Consider the following 15,250-nt stretch of genomic DNA (forward strand, 5'->3'; position numbering starts at 1 on the left):
TGATCACCTTCCTCTCCTCCGAGTGCTTCAAAATGGATTCCTTGAGAACCTGCACCATGATTTTGCTGGGGACTGAAGTGAGGCTGACTGGTCTGTAGTTCCCTGGGTTCTCTTTTTTCCCTTTTTAAAATATGGGCACTATATTTGCACCGATTACCAGTGTCATTGCTGCGTCTGAACATGTCAGACTTGTTGAGGTAATCATGACTGATACACAGAAGACTGCAAACCAGTATCTGCTCTTTGAGTGGGAGAATTACCTGATCCCACCGTAAGAGACTGGTGATGGCTAGAAGTGTGAGACCTAGAGGAGGTGCTTATGAGACCAGGAGGGGACAGAGTAGTAGCTTGTCCAATAACTGTGATAAGCAACATGTTCTTCCCCTACCCCTACCAACCTACTTCTACTATGGCAGAATATTGCTCCTATTTCAAATTCTGTTGTGGTTCAGATTATTCACCTAACTTTGAACACGTATTGGAACTTCTGGTTTCTAATATGAGCAAATCCCAAAGTCCAAACTTTTTGAGGTTCATCTCCTCATTTCCCTGGGCAAGCCCAAGGATATTATGCAAAGCTGATATATTGCCCTGCAGATTCATATTTGCTGAACATGTATGGTCAAGCTGTGCAGTTAGTTGTACCATTTCTTAACAGGAAACAGACAGAAACCCTTTTCAGATGAAAAATGAGAGCACTTAAGGCTTCTTGGAAGCCACCTGGAGCAGCATCTATTATTAATAAAGACAACAACTTATTTTCACTCAGAAAAGTTTGGCAAAGATGATACATTGTCTGCATAGCTTATCTAGCCCTGTCCTGCTTTAAAGCAGCAGGTGCCAGAGCAGCTGGCAGTTGCCACCTCTTTCTATTAGCACACCATCACAAAAATGACTAAGTGCCTTACTTAAAAATTCTAAGATAGTCAAATCAAAAGTTAAGCAAATGTATACAATACACTTTGTTGACTGTGGCTTTCATTTTCCTTTACGTTGTTACTGGCACTTTAATTGCTCGACTGGCTAGTGATTCAAGGACTTCTATTAAGGTATGGTGCAGTGGGGGGAAGTTCAACTTTCTAAGCTAATATATCCCATTTTTCCAAAATACATACTGTTGCAGAAAAAATGCAACAACATGCAGAAATTCACAGCCTACCATTCAATCCCAGTTTTTCACAAAGGCAAAGCTAATAGCATCATACTGAGACTGATTTTTGGAAAGACATTGTGATGAAAAATTATTCTTTGCTGCTGGCACAAGCTACCATCTGGTAACTGGGACAAATTAATTGGATGTCATGGTTTCCTTTGTAAATAACAAGGACTTGAAGTATTTGTTAGCGCAAGCTTTTTATTGTTACACTTTTTCCTTAATAAATGTTTACAAATGCCCAGATGATGACAAAAGCTATCCATATTAAAGCTGCTCTTTTAAAGCATCAGCCTCCTTTGCAAGAGAATGGTGCCTCTAGAATAATTTTTCACTTCTACTAGTAATGAAGGAGAAAAGAAAAGCTAGATAAAGAAGACTCAGGCTAACTTGTCAGTGCAGAAAATAACTCTGGTAACTAACAACCTTTATGCTTTAAGAGTCTGATCTTGCACCCATTGAAGCCCACTACATGACTCATATTGACTTCAAAGGTGCAGCATAATGTTATTGTAAAAATCTGTTTATTATAAATCATTATACAGCAACCCAAGTTGAGAGGAGGACTAAGAGGGGGGCTTTGTGGATAACATAAGAACAATAAGACAGGTTATAGGTACTACATAGATGAGAATCTACCCACATGGGCATTTAGGGCTAGATTCACACAAAAAATGTAGGTGTGGTAATGCTGAAGCCCGGACTTAGGCATCTATCTCCATGGGGTGGGGGGTTAAGGCAGACAAAGCGCCACCTAGCATGCTTCAGGGAGACACCCTGCTCTGCTTGGGATTCTCAGCGGCAAACTCTTTAGGAGTTAGGTGCCTGTTCCATTAATGAAACAATCTGGGGTAGGAGGAGCTCCCTCATAACTTTTAGTCCAGGAGTTTAGGTTCTCACCTGGGATATGAAAGACCTCCCGCCCACGGAAGTCCAACCTTCACCCAAGAGGGAGAAGGGATTTGAACTGGGAGGTGCTACCTCCCACTAGAGTGCCCTAGTCACTGGGCTGTGGGGTATTCTGATGTGCGTCTCCCAGAGTATCTCCTGTTGAATAAATCATTTAAAAAAGTAATTGGAGCAGGGGGACTGGATTCTGGGTCTCCCACATGTAGAGACAACTCATAGAGGGAGCAAATGTGGTCCTGTACACCGTCTCCCCACTCCCAGATATCTGCCAGGGTGGGAGTCGGGCTGAGCATGGCTGAGGGGGACATGCCTGGGAAAGGCACCAGCACCTAGCGCTGCCGCTGAGCCCCGCTAGGTGCCTGGAGCATGGAAGAAAGACAGAGCTTGCAGCAGAGCTCCACCAGAGAGGGCAAGAAGAAACCCTCTGACTCCCATCCCTTCTCTCCTGCAGCTGCAGTTACCTGCTCAGCAGTAGGTGTCCAGAGCCCGTTCCGGCCTGAGCCGCACCCACAGTGGGGAGGCAATGGGAGAAGTAAGTGAGGAAGGAGCTGTGAGGCGAGTGGGGGTAAGATGGTGCCGGCTTGGAGCAGGTGTGAGAGGCACCGGGGATGTGGGAAACGGACCAAAAGTGCCACGTGGGGCAGTCACATGCCCTCCCTGACCCTTTAAATTTTGCCCCCACCCCACCATCAAAAGTTATGGGTTGTCTTTCCCCCCATAATGCTTTCCCCACCAGGGTGCCGAGTCATTTACCTGATTGCACTTGTTCTCTGTCTGTTCCAATGATTCTTTCATTATCTATACACAGTGGAACAACTTCTATAGGAGAGATAGAGGGAGACTAACATCCAAATATTCTGTGGCCCCATGGCTGTTGCACATCCCTGAGAGGTGAGCAATACCTGCTCAGATTAGGCAAGCAGAGGGGATGTGGTATAACTGTGGCTTTAAGAGAATGAATAGAAGCTTCAGAGTGCGAGAGCTGGCAGTCCCGTTTAGGATAGACTGACCTAAGTTAAGATGCTGTGTATATGTGTTAACTGCATATCTAATAAAAACTGCTAGGTTACTAGCAATGATTTACCTGAATATAAAACAACACAGGGGTTGTTTTACCTAATTTACCTGAATAAAAAAAAACACAGGGGTCATCCCACATCCCAGGCAAGTACCCTACCTCCTGAGCTAAAAGTCATGAGGGAGGTCATCCCTGCTCAGTCTTTTTTGGTAAGCTTCTCTACAGTGACCCATTCCGTAGGCAAGCTCTGACCACATGTACCAGATTGGGCCCCACAAAAGAGTTAGGCGGAGGAATGCCTAGCTTCCTTTGGTTCATGCTTCGCCCGGGGCTTAGGTGCCCACACACCTGGTGTAGAGCTGCAGTGTGTATGTGCACAGGCAGAAATATAGACATCCAGGGACTTTTACTGCATATATTTAGGCCCCGAGCAAGTTTAGGTGTCTACAGGGCTGGGGGGCAGGTGAGCAGGGGCTTTGTGAATCCCAGTGAGGCCTGATTCCGGGATTTAAATGCCTATAGTGGCAGTTGGTGCCTAAGTCCTTTTACCCTTACATCCAAATGGGGTCCCATCAAAGTCAAAGAAGTCCATGAAGAATAAGGGTCCATACGGATGTGTTGCTTTGTAGGAAAGTGGTGAACCACTGTACTATTGTCCAATGTATCTATTAATGGAATGGATTTCTGCCTACCTCTTTACTCCAAGTTTATCTTTTATTGTCCCATTAATCAACCCTGTCAGTATCAGCAAGAGAAAGAAAACCACTCTCCAGCTATTTGGATAGGACCCATAGGCACAGGATCTGCTTAAGACCGCAGATAGTTAAGTACTGGGTGCACTAAGAACATGGGGATGCACTAAGAAAATTGCACTCAAAACACTGTGATTCTTACCTTGTCCTTTCTTCATAAACTTAGCTGGAACCCCTCAGTCTTCATTAGAACTAGGTTAAAGTAATTAACCAGAAACTTTAATTGTGTGGTTGCACAGGACAAAATGTTTTCTCAAGAACTCAACTTAAAAAAAAATCCTTCATCTCCTGACCTGATAGACCTGTGAGAGCACTCTAAAATAGACAAATACATTTTTAAAAGTTAAAATAACTTTAGCCATCTTATTGAAGTACACAAAGGTAAGGACAGAGCAGTTCCCTATCAGAGAGGCTTTAAACACTGAGTGATCTTAGTGTGCATCCCTCACTCATCCATCTTACCCCCCGGGCCTAATTTTTCAGTTTAATGTTTTGGGTTTTTTTTACTTTTTTTAAATTTAAATGCCTTTGTTTTTTTTTTTTAATAGTACTGTAGCTTATCTTCTGTAGACAGGACTCCCTGCTCTTATCTCACAAGATGCAGGAGCAGCTACGGTATTATTCTTACTGCACAGTAACTTTCCACTGAATCTTAGAAACGATAATGCAGTATTTCTATTAGCCAATATACAAAGTCCTTTTAAAATAATTTGTCCAAGCATGGCATTAATTTCAGTGAAGATTTGCATAGTAAAACTAACAGAGTAATGGAGCTTAAGAGACTGTTAAAATGTTTCATCTCAGCAAAAATTGCCTGGAGACATTTATCATTTAGGCCCCGATCCTGCAATGTATTCTATGTGGGTGAAAACCTGCACCCACCCTGAGCTCTGCTGAAGACAGGGCCCAAATTATAAATTTCACTGGTTTTAATGGGGCATTGTGTAGAGGCAGGGGTCTTCCCACTGGGAGTTCATTACAGAATTGTGGTCTTCTGTGACTTCTCACAAGGATGAAAAATATATCTTTTTTCAGGAGTTAGAAGTTAATCAATACCTGCAGGGTCACTTGCAGTCATGGGGTAGAATCTTGTCCCCAAAGAAGTCAATAGGAATGTCCCCATTGACTTCTATAGGACAAGGATTCCAGCCATGTGTTCTAACTTCAATCTTATGTAAGTAGAGCTGGTAATTTCTGTTTTAATTTCAATTAAATCTCATTTCAAAATTTCCTTCTATAATAATTGCAATGTATTAATGCTTATTCTCTCCAGTTACCCAGTGGGAAACTGAGGCATAGAATGGTTAAATGACTTGCTCAAGGTCACAAAACTTAGATTACAGGCCAGATCTCCTCATTCCAGGTCCCATACTCTAGCCACTACATAGCACTGAGTGGAGGAACGGCGAAAAGGATAGTCGTTCACAAGCTTTGTAGCAGCATTAACATCCCTTACCCATGGAGGTTTTTCTAAATAGTGACTGCCAATCAGTCCAGATTTTGTGGTGGTTTTATGCTATAGACACATATCATTACAGTATAAGCAGACATTGCTGAATTTACTTTTACTTGTGGTTTACATCTTTGAACCGACGAGAGTGAAGCTGATTGAATTAAAACTAGACTACCTAGCCCCTTTGCTATTTAATTCTTACTCTGTTCTCTATCCTATGCACTTTAATTCAGGTTTATAAGATCCATATGAGAATTAGGCAAGGCTCACACACATTTTTTAAGTAATCCTGGCATCTAATTGTCAATACACTTCCACCTAACAGCTTTAGAAATCTTTATGAACTTGCTATAAAGAAAATGGATTATCATGAACTTACTTGTGTTGTGAAGTTAATAAAATTTAACATCCAACAAGCTTCATTGGAAACAGAATGCTTGACAAATAAAATTATGAGTTGAAAATGACACGTATCTCCTCTTTGGGCAGTTAAGCAAGTTGAGTTGAAACAATCTCTGGCTTAGATTGTATATTTTCAGGAGAGAAATGTTTTCCATTTTTGTTTATTTGGGCTGACAGCAAAGTACTTTCAAATGTTACATCTTTGAGCAACAGATTGTAACCTTGAAGGCTTTTATGTGTTTCTGAATTGCCCCCACAAAATGTGCAGTGCATGAGCCAATCTAATATGGTTACTGTGGTCATGGACTTTTCCAAGGATCCAGGCAATAAGCATTATGAGTGAGGTTTCTCCCAAATATCACATCACTGTTATAGCCACTGTACAAAGGCCAAGGAACTTTTGCGGAGAATAAGGTTACTGGAGGATATATGCAAACCATTTTCAGGACAGATAAATTATATGGTTCTTGAAAATGGTACTCATAATATTCACTAGGAAAATGCATACAGGGTATTAAATAGCTAAAATGATGGCATGCGGTAACCAGTATGGAAGAATTTGCTTGTTTTATTTTTAAATTTAACATTGGGTTATATTATTTTATTAGCAATAGCATCCATTATTATAGCCAGTTAGGTTCTCATAGAATCTTAGAATCATAGAAGATTAGGGATGGAAGAGGCCTCAACAGATCATCTAGTCCAACTCTCTGCTCAAAGCTGTGTTTGTTTTCTTTGAAGAAATATGTATAGGGGTGTGATTTGACTTTGTGAGGCGGGTGGATGGAAAGGGAGTGACTAGCAAAAGGAAACTGAAAATATCAGATGTAGCCAAAAAGCTTAATGCTATTTGATAGTGAAAAAACATCTTAAAAGAAATGTCAGTTTTATATTGGAACCTCTAATGACTAAGTGAAGAGAAATAATACATTTTAATGACAGCCAAAGGGCTTGCCTGTGGCAGAAAGTCTGAATATCACAATTTACCTGCACATCTTCCATTTATGTATTTGTGCAACTCAGGTTCCTCAAGAGAAGAGGTGCCAAATATCATGGCACTATGGGCCAAATTTATTCCTGCTGTAACTTCATTAACTTCATTTTCCCATTTTATATATTTCATAAAATAATACAGCCCATCAGATGAGTTGCAGGCTTAACTGGTTACAGTAATAGATGATATTTCTAATTGCTAATTCTGTCAGAAGAGCCCTGCCAAGCAGTTGCAGTGCTCCAAACTGGATTTTTTGGTCATTGGCTCCCCATGCTGGCAGCCTTCTAGATTAATATGAGTGGAATCCAGACTCTGGATCCTCAGTCGGTTACTTTTCTTTCTTTCTTAGAACACAGCAGTCACATCCACTGACAGTCAAGAAAAATTATTTGGAGAAATTGTCAATCTTTTTCAGATTATAGTTTTTGGATTAAATTTATTTTATTAGTATAAGGAAGTATTTGGAGAATTAGAAATCAGTTATTTAATATTTGTTTCCTCTAAACATAAGCATGGAGTCATAGACAAAAGGATTTGTAAACTATGAGTGTGATTCTGCTCAGCAGTTTTACACTGGTGCAGCTTCCTTAACTCCAGTGAAGTTACTCCTGATGTACATGTGTAAGTGAGAGGAGAATCAGGGCTTCCATGCTGAATATCCAATTCTCTCGAGTTTGGGTGCATTCTATAGGATTCTAGGTCACCACAGAACTGTATCATGTTCGAACATATTTTTGACGTCTCCGACTCAAGGAATATTTCCAACATACCTCTGAACAACATACTAATCCACAGAGACCTCCCTACCAACACTACAAAAAGAAGGATTCTAGGTGGACTCCTCCTGAAGGTCAAAACAGCAGACTGGACTTCTACATAGAGTGCTTCCGCCGACGTGCACGGGCTGAAATTGTGGAAAAGCAGCATCACTTGCCCCATAACCTCAGCCGTGCGGAACACAATGCCATCCACAGCCTCAGAAACAACTCTGACATCATAATCAAAAAGGCTGACAAAGGAGGTGCTGTTGTCATCATGAATAGGTCGGAATATGAACAAGAGGCTGCTCGGCAGCTCTCCAACACCATTTTCTACAAGCCATTACCCTCTGATCCCACTGAGAGTTACCAAAAGAAACTACAGCATTTGCTCAAGAAACTCCCTGAAAAAGCACAAGATCAAATCCGCACAGACACACCCCTGGAACCCCGACCTGGGATATTCTATCTACTACCCAAGATCCATAAACCTGGAAATCCTGGGCGCCCCATCATCTCAGGCATTGGCACCCTGACAGCAGGATTGTCTGGCTGTGTAGACTCCCTCCTCAGGCCCTACGCTACCAGCACTCCCAGCTACTTTCGAGACACCACTGACTTCCTGAGGAAACTACAATCCATCGGTGATCTTCCTGGTAACACCATCCTGGCCACTATGGATGTAGAAGCCCTCTACACCAACATTCCACACAAAGATGGACTACAAGCCGTCAAGAACACTATCCCCGATAATGTCACGGCTAACCTGGTGGCTGAACTTTGTGACTTTGTCCTTACCCATAACTATTTTACATTTGGGTACAATGGATACCTTCAGATCAGCTGCACTGCTATGGGTACCCGCATGGCCCCACAGTATGCCAACATTTTTATGGCTGACTTAGAACAACGCTTCCTCAGCTGTCGTCCCCTAACGCCCCTACTCTACTTGCGCTATATTGATGACATCTTCATCATCTGGACCCATGGAAAAGAAGCCCTTGAGGAATTCCACCATCAACCTCAGCCTGGTCCAGTCCACACAAGAGATCCACTTCCTGGGCACTACAGTGCTAATAAACGATGGTCACATAAACACCACCCTATACCGGAAACCTACTGACCGCTATTCCTACCTACATGCCTCCAGCTTTCACCCTGACCACACCACACGATCCATTGTCTACAGCCAAGCTCTGCGATACAACCGCATTTGCTCCAACCCCTCAGACAGAGACAAACACCTAGAAGATCTCTATCAAGCATTCTTACAACTACAATACCCACCTGCGGAAGTGAAGAAACAGATTGATAGAGCCAGAAGAGTTCCCAGAAGTCACCTACTACAGGACAGGCCTAACAAAGAAAATAACAGAACACCACTAGCCATCACATTCAGCCCCCAACTAAAACCCCTCCAACGCATTATTAAGGATCTACAACCTATCCTGAAGGATGACCCAACACTCTTACAAATCCTGGGAGACAGGCCAGTCCTTGCCTACAGACAGCCCCCCAACCTGAAGCAAATACTCACCAGCAACCACATACCACACAACAGAACCACTAACCCAGGAACCTATCCTTGCAACAAAGCCCGTTGCCAACTGTGCCCACATATCTATTCAGGGGACACCATCACAGGGCCTAATAACATCAGCCACACTATCAGAAGCTCATTCACCTGCACATCCACCAATGTGATATATGCCATCATGTGCCAGCAATGCCCCTCTGCCATGTACATTGGTCAAACTGGACAGTCTCTACGTAAAAGAATAAACGGACACAAATCAGATGTCAAGAATTTTAACATTCATAAACCAGTTGGAGAACACTTCAATCTCTCTGGTCACGCGATTACAGACATGAAAGTTGCAATTCTTCAACAAAAAAACTTCAAATCCAGACTCCAGCGAGAAACTGTTGAATTGGAATTCATTTGCAAATTGAATACAATTAACTTAGGCTTGAATAAAGACTGGGAGTGGCTAAGTCATTATGCAAGGTAACCTATTTCCCCTTGTTTTTTCCTACCCCCCCCCCCTCAGACGTTCTTGTTAAACCCTGGATTTGTGCTGGAAATGGCCCACCTTGATTATTATACACATTGTAAGGAGAGTGGTCACTTTAGATAAGCTATTGCCAGCAGGAGAGTGGGGTGGGAGGAGGTATATTTTTTCATGCTTTGTGTGTATAAAAGATCTTCTACACTTTCCACAGTATGCATCCGATGAAGTGAGCTGTAGCTCATGAAAGCTTATGCTCAAATAAATTGGTTAGTCTCTAAGGTGCCACAAGTACTCCTTTTCTTTTTGTGAATTCTCTCTCTCTCTCTCTCAAAAAAAAAAAAACTTCTAAAACTGTGAACTTCTTTCCCACTGAATAACAATCATAGCATTATCATTATAGAATAGTTTGTGGTACAGGTAGTTTAAATTGCGTTTAGCAGTTTGATATTCTATTAGATTTTGGAAATTTTAATGACTTTTAATTACTTTTCTACTGTATTCTCCAGTTCAAATGATGGGCACTCAACCAGTTTACTCTGTTTTAAATAGCACTTTTCTGAGAAACCAAACATGTGGTACTGTGGCAAAAACTCTATTATTCAGCCACTGTTCCAGCTGGTGTAAATTGCCATAGCTCTATGATTGAATTTGGCATTTTGAGAATTTGGGGATTCTATCTGCAAAAAATTATCAGTTCTGTGTGAGATTATGAACTCTCTCTGTGTATCTTTACTAAGCCTCAGCCTCTGATGTCTGTCTCTTTACCCTTTGTTGCCTCTTTACTGGAGTGAAACTCCAGTCAGATACAGGGCTGACAATAGAGGGTTGTTTTATCTGAATGGTTCTCCACTGAAATGTAATCACTTTAGCCAAAAGGCTGGCCCCTTCCCAGAGGAACTGATTTAGCAGGGGACAGGTGACCTAGTAACAAAGACACCTCACAGGACTCTGATCAACTGTGGAGGATGACCAGAGAGTCCCCTGACTGGGGGACTGGAAGGGCAGAAGCTATTCTATTTGGTCTCTCTTTCCAGCCATTTTTACCCATTTAAGATGGAAGATGGTGCTGAAAGAGCCAAATGAGGCAAAAGGGGAACCATGCCCACCTGAATACAGATGGTCCTCCTCAGGACTCCCGAAGTGGGGGTTAACTATAGTGAGAGGATATGTATGTCGGTTTCATTATTTTGTATGTGTACTTCTTATGTGATTGAGTAAAGTGCAACAGTGTTGTAGAAATCTATGCAAACTGCCTATGTGTTTTATGTACCACACTTACCACCTGACTCCTGAAAGAAGTAAGCAATTATCCAGAAGCCTCACACCTTCAGTGGGATTCTGGGATAGAGTGTGTTTAAACTACAGGGAGGAGTCTGAAAAGTCAGTACTGGTTCCACAGGCTAGGCAGCTGGGCTGTGTGGTCACAACTCTCCGGAAGGGGTTCTAGATCAAGGGTCTGAACTCCGATGGTATGCCTCGGGACCCCAAGACTAGGACAGTGCCTGGACTCTGTTCAAACTCCTGAGAGATTTGAGGCAAATTTCAGATAATTTACTATAAAGAAAATTAAAGTGGCATACACAAAATAGTTGACAGGGCAAAGATTTACACTGTCACTTTACCTATCTCTATTTTTAGAAGATGATGCAATGAAACAGAAGGAAAAGTATTTGGATAAATAAATGAGACACCCTTTCTGACAAGCATAATTCTTTTTTACTTATTGAACAAGAATATAAACTCCAACAAAGTTTGGCAGGAACTACTCAGAAGAAAGCCAAGAGCAAGAGATGAGTTATTTATGTTATGATCAAATCATTTTTCCTGAATGCCTTGCTGTATAAAAGACAGAACATTTTACAATTGAATATTATCCCATTTAAATGTAATTGCTTGCTCATGTGGAGAAGCTACAGCTGAAGTGGATACCAAGAATGTTTTTTATGAGATCTCAGTAACAATCCATTAAGAACATAAGAACAACCGTACTAGGTCAGATCAAAGGTCCATCTACCCCAGTATCCTGTCTTCCGACAGTGGCTAATGCTAGGTGCCCCAGAGGGAATGAACAGAACAGGTAATTATCAAATGATCCATGCCCTGTTGCCCATTCCCAGCTTCTGGCAAACAGAGACTAGGGACCCATCCCTGTCCATCCTGGCTAATAGCCATTGATGGACCTATCTTCCATGAACTTATCTAGTTCTTTTTTGAATGCTGTTATACTCTTGGCCTTCACAACATCCTCTGGCAAGCAGTTCCATGGGTTGACTGTGCTTTGTGTGAAGAAATACTTCTTTTGTTTGTTTGAAACCTGCTGCCTATTAATTTCATTTGGTGACCCCTAGTTCTTGTGTTATGAGGAGTAAATAACACTTCCTTATTTACTTTCTCCACACCAGTCATGATTTTATAGACCTCTATCATATCCCCTATAGTGGGGTGGTCACCCCACTCTGGCCCTGAAGGAGTTAAAAGCGGCCCTGGAGAGGATTGGTGGATTACCTTTGGGGGAACCTGACTATGTAGCTGACCACAGGTGTGGCTGGCTTTATCAGGGACCAGCTGGCCCTTATAAGAGGGCTGTGGGCCAGAAGCTGGAGCAGTCTCACTCTATCCCTGGAGGGGAAGGGCTAGCTGCCTGGGAGCAAGGCACCTACAGGTGGAGCAGTGCTGGGGAAGGGCAGAGGGAGCTGGGGAGCTCTAGCCTGGTAAAACCCCAGGCTGCAGATCTTGGCCTAAAATGTACTAGGGCTGCAGAGGGGCAGCCCAAGGAGAGGCAGCTGGTCTGACCTCCTTGCCAATGATGAGTGGCCATGACAGACTGCAGTTTGCATGAGTGAGTGAGGGCTAGATGACCACTGGCAGTAGCCACTGAGGCAAGGTGGGTGAGAGGGTTGCGGTTTCCCCTGGGAGGGGAGACCCAGAGCCAGGGGGTACTGCTGGGGAAGAACCCCAGGGCAAACAGGCACCGGGGTCTGGGATGGACATGGGGGCCAGTGGGAGCAAGACACTGGCCTGCAGAGGGTGCTCCTTAGAGAGCTAATTCCCAAGATGACCAGCAGGAGGTGCCACACCTGTGAGTCATTGCCTTGCTATATCCTCCACTTAGTCATCTCTTTTCCAAGCTGAAAAATCTCAATCTTATGCTCTCTTCATATAGCAGCCATTCCATACCCCAATCATGTTTGTTTGCACTTTTCTGAACCTTTTCCAATTCCAATATCTCTTTTTTGAGATGGGGTGACCACATTTGCATGTGGTATTCAAGATGTGGTTGTATCATGGCTTTATAGAGATGCAATATGATATTTTCTGTCTTATTATCTATCCCTTTCTTAATGATTCCCAACAATCTGTTTGCTTTTTTGACTGCACGTTTCTGCACATTGAGTGGATATTTTCAGAGAACTAGCCATGACTCCAAAATCACTTTCTTGAGTGGTAACAGCTAATTTAGAATCCATCATTTCATATGTATAGTTGTGAATAATACATATATGTATGGGATGTATAAGACAAGGAGGAGCAAAAACTGCCACACCTTCTCCTCGTCCCCCAAATTTGCTATCAATCCACAATACAACTGAAAGGTAAAACTATCACTCTGATATTATATAGTATGTGTATTTGACAAAAACTTTTTCCTCTTCTCCCCCCCCCACCTCATTTTTACTTCCATTACACAGTTAAATTAAAGGACGCCATCTGGGGATCTCTCTGAAGAATGCTTTTCAACTTTCCAAGGCCCAAATGTGAAACACAATGTGTGGTAAATATGCAAAATAAATAACACAAATAACTTGTTTGCGTAGGAAACTTAATGGAGGTGGGATTGGCTCCATTAGTGTAAATAACTTCTGTTTGGAAAATCTCTGTTTCATGACATTATTTTTCATGTAAATGACTTTTACCAAGTTTACCCAATTGGTGTGGAATGTAACTCATTGGCCTTCTTGTTGCCAAGAAGGCCAATGGCATTTTGGGATGTATAAGTAGGGGCATAGCGAGCAGATCGAGGGACGTGATCGTTCCCCTCTATTCGACATTGCTGAGGCCTCATCTGGAGTACTGTGTCCAGTTTTGGGCCCCACACTACAAGAAGGATGTGGATAAATTGGAGAGAGTCCAGCGAAGGGCAACAAAAATGATTAGGGGTCTGGAACACATGAGTTATGAGGAGAGGCTGAGGGAACTGGGATTGTTTAGTCTGCAGAAAAGAAGAATGAGGGGGGATTTGATAGCTGCTTTCAACTACCTGAAAGGGGGTTCCAAAGAGGATGGCTCTAGACTGTTCTCAATGGTAGCAGATGACAGAACGAGGAGTAATGGTCTCAAGTTGCAGTGGGGGAGGTTTAGATTGGATATTAGGAAAAACTTTTTCACTAAGAGGGTGGTGAAACACTGGAATGCGTTACCTAGGGAGGTGGTAGAATCTCCTTCCTTAGAGGTTTTTAAGGTCAGGCTTGACAAAGCCCTGGCTGGGATGATTTAACTGGGAATTGGTCCTGCTTCGAGCAGGGGGTTGGACTAGATGACCTTCAGGGGTCCCTTCCAACCCTGATATTCTATGATTCTATGATTCAAATGAATGAAATCCCTTAAGATGCAGGAATTTGAAAGGCATTTCAGAGGTTACTTGAACACAGAAGTGATCAAATTCAAAAAGGTCTATCATTTTTTATTTTTCTAGAGAAGTTTGTCTTCCCAATAGCTGTAAAAATAAAAAAGAAAATCAAAGCCCACATGGTATGCTGAGTAAAGATTCTATTCTTTGTAAAACAATTTAAATAGCACATGGTTATGTTTAGCAGTTAAGAGCTATTTATTCAAAGGAATTTGTTCTTAAACAGGTGATTGTAATATTTTATTTTAAATGTGCTCGTCATACACTTGTTCGTTTTTTGTTTACTTCACAATTATTACAGCTTTTAAAAAAGCATTATGACTGTCTAGATTTGCATACTGTCTATTTTGTTTTATATTAAAATATTTTGTTCAGAGATCAGCTTGTTTCCATGGCTGTGGTATTCTGGTGTCAATTCCTCTTCTCTGGTATTTTTCAGCTTTTCTGAATTTTCCACAATTGAAAATTCAGTAAATAGCGGTGGGGTGGAGGAGGAGGGTTGTTTGTCTGCTGTTAATTTCTGTTCCTTAGCTTGATAGCATCAGAAGCAGTAAGAAGACTATAGATACTTTTTCTAGTGTTAGTGCTGTCTCTCTCAATGCACAAGCATGCACTAGGGAAAAACAGAAAAATCCATCAAGGTGCAAATTGCAATTTTTTTTTTATTTCTCACTGGAAGAGAATGACGGCATTATACCAAATGTGTGTGTGTGTAGAATCCATATATGGGAAGAAATCCTGGCTCACTCAAGGCAATACCAACACTCCCAATTACTTAAATGTGGATCAGGATTTAATCCGTATAATACATAAATACACACACAATATATATAGACACACATGTCTACCTGTAACATGGAGATGTGTGTGCATGTATTACACACAATAATATTGGGTGATTCATAAACCCCGTGGTTGGATGCAGCATAACCATGTAGGTTCCTGAACTCACTTGGTGCCTAAATTTCTGCTATGTGCTCTACCTCCTGCCTAAGCACAAACACAATACTCCAGTCAAATCAAGATACGCTTTGTCTAGGGTGACCATACATCCCATTTTGGCCAGGACAGCCCCTTTTTTAAGCCCTGTCCTGGCCGTCTTGACTTTTTTTGGCAAAAGTGGGCATTTGTGCCATTCGCTCTTGCCAACTTGATCAGCTGCCAAGAGCAAA

The sequence above is a fragment of the Caretta caretta genome, chromosome 1 (assembly GCF_965140235.1).
Source record: "Caretta caretta isolate rCarCar2 chromosome 1, rCarCar1.hap1, whole genome shotgun sequence".
Taxonomy (NCBI): Eukaryota; Metazoa; Chordata; order Testudines; family Cheloniidae; genus Caretta; species Caretta caretta.